Source organism: Psammomys obesus, unplaced genomic scaffold, assembly GCF_907164565.1.
Source record: "Psammomys obesus unplaced genomic scaffold, mPsaObe1.curated_primary_1811, whole genome shotgun sequence".
Lineage (NCBI taxonomy): Eukaryota > Metazoa > Chordata > Mammalia > Rodentia > Muridae > Psammomys > Psammomys obesus.
Genome location: NW_026587216.1, coordinates 18,030,148 through 18,032,667, shown reverse-complemented (window position 1 = coordinate 18,032,667; position 2,520 = coordinate 18,030,148). Strand labels below are relative to the sequence as shown.

Genomic DNA, 2,520 nt, shown 5'->3' with positions numbered 1-2,520 from the left:
TGCCTTTAATCCCAATACTTGGAAGAGGTAGAGGCAGGAGGATCTCTGTGAGTTCCAGGCCACCCAGGTCTATACACTGAGTTCCAAGCCAGCCAGGGCTACAAAAAGCCAGTCCAGCATTAAAAATGAGAAAACTATGGTGGCACACGCCTGTCATCCCAGCCCTCGGGAGGCAGAGGCAGGCAGATCTCTGTGAGTTTGAAGCCAGCCTGATCTACAAAGAGTTTCAGGACAGGCAGGACTACACGGAAAAACCCTGTCTCGAAAAACAAACAAAAAACCTAAAAGTTGAAATTTCTTTTAAAAAATGAAGAACTGTAATGACTTTATAGTTATATCTTCCTAAACTAAACATTAAATATTCCATTTATTAACTAAAGCTGGGTACAGTGGTGCACACCTTTTATGCCAGCACCAAGTAGGTACAAGCAGGTGAATTTCTGTGGGTTTGAGGCCAGTTTATTCTAAACAGAGAAACCCTGTGTCAAAAAGAAAAAAAAAAAATTCTATGAGTGTCTTTCTTCATTTCTGAGTTTTTTATATTTTTGACATCTTTTTATATCAGCACATCTACCCCACTATGACTAGGGCACATATGTCTAAATGTATTTTTCTCCAAGATTATCAGGAATGTGTGCTTGGATAATTTTAGAGAATTTTAAGTTTTTCAGTCCACATTCATCTTAAGCCTCTGAACATGAAGGAGACATCATGAAAAACTAAGTAAAAAACAAAATTTTGCCAATTTCTGGTACCTAAGAAATTTGGCTGGGGTTTTGGAGTTGGAAGTGATTTTTAATTAAGAAATGAAAATATAAGAGAAAAACAAATAGATACAGGCCATATAAACTAGCAGGTTACGAAAGAAACACAAACATCTCACTATGTGAAATTACCACTTTTTTTTAGCAGCTGCAGAGTTGCCACAGCCGTGGGAGCCAGCCAGCTGTGGAGGCCCACATATTTAATCCTAGTACTCAAGCAGCAGAGACAGGCAGAGCTCTGTGAGTTCAAGGCTAGCCTGCTCTACTATGGAGTTCTAGGCCTGTCAGGTCTACATAGTAAGACCATGTCTCAAAAAAACAAACAAAAACAATGGAATCAATATTTAATATATTTGTAAAAGCAACATAGGATATATATGCACATATATCCTAATATACGTGTGTGTGTGTGTGTGTGTGTGTCTGTATGCTTGTCTCCTATGATATGGAGGATGCTGAGAAGCATGTATTTCCATATGCCATCAACACACTGAGAGCCTGAGTGCTGAGATTTGCAAGAAGGCAATCTGACCAGTTGCATCAAATTCTTACCTTTAACTTTTTTCAAATTAACTATATATGTTAACACATATATTAACTATATATATTAACACATATAATTAACTGCATATGTTAACACATACATGTATGTATATTTGAAAATAACAAGGCTTTTGGGGGTGGGTGAGACAGTAACCCTGTGTAGCCCTGGCTGTCCTGGAACTTGCTCTGTAGACCAGGCTGGCCTGGAACCAAAAAAAAAAAAAAAAAACAAAAAAACAAAAAAAACCATGGGTTTTAATAACAATTATTTCTTGTCCATTTCAGCGATTTTTTGGATCCCAAACAAGATCTGTGTATTTATTTCTTTGAAAGCACCACTTGCTGACCGTTGTTTTGATGCCATGAGATGATTTGCCTTTTCAATCCAGTGGGCTTTCCCGGGAGCTTGCATTTCTGTGCCGCTTTCTCCATGTTATCTTCATACACTTCCTCTGACAAGCCTGACACAAACAGTACAGGATCCTTTATGCAAAAGAGATCTTCGTCTCTGAGTTTAGGCTGCTGCTTTGGATGGTGCAGTAGGTAAGAAATCCAAGCGAGCCGTCCAACAGAAGCATCCACATTACAAGTTACAGAGAGCTTGTTTTCTCCCGGGGTCCTTAGGTAATTCAACACTGCTATAGACAGCTTAACTCTGTGTACCGTATTAAGGCCTTTGCAAGTAAAGCTTACGCAAAAAAAACTCCCATGGGAAGCAAGATGGGGACAAGATCAAGATGGGGGGACTGACATCAAATGAGGAAGACCCCCTATCCTGATGTTCCACGAGAAACAGTTATTCTACATGCTATGCTCTCGCTAGGTATCAAACAAATGGCACGTGGTAATTTATTTCCGACAGTTATTTAATTTAACCACTGTGTGACTCATTTTCACTGTTGAATAAGAAGCATCAAGTGCATTGCATCCAAGAAGCAAAGATTATCTCCCCTCGACCGCATGAGGAACTGCCAGTGCCCAACCGCCTGCCCGCCCGCCCGCCCGCCCGCACTCCCTTCTCAGAGGGAGCTCAAGGAACTCCTACTGAGTCCTAGGTAGATGCAGATTTTGATCAAGGTGTGATTTACAACGGTGTAAAACAGAAACAAGTCCAGTGTCCAACGATCAGCGCAGGAACACTGAGGCTAAGTGCTGAAGCCAAGTTTCCAAACTCAAGGCGAATGAAGTGGAGAACTGACTCCAACCGGCTAAC

At 40.8% G+C, this 2,520-nt stretch overlaps 1 pseudogene; it reads right to left on the bottom strand.

The window, feature by feature from the left end:
- Window positions 1-1,572: 1,572 nt before the first annotated feature.
- On the bottom strand, window positions 1,573-2,198 carry LOC129673679 (testis-expressed protein 30-like; annotated as a pseudogene).
- Between the last annotated feature and the right edge of the window lie 322 nt (window positions 2,199-2,520).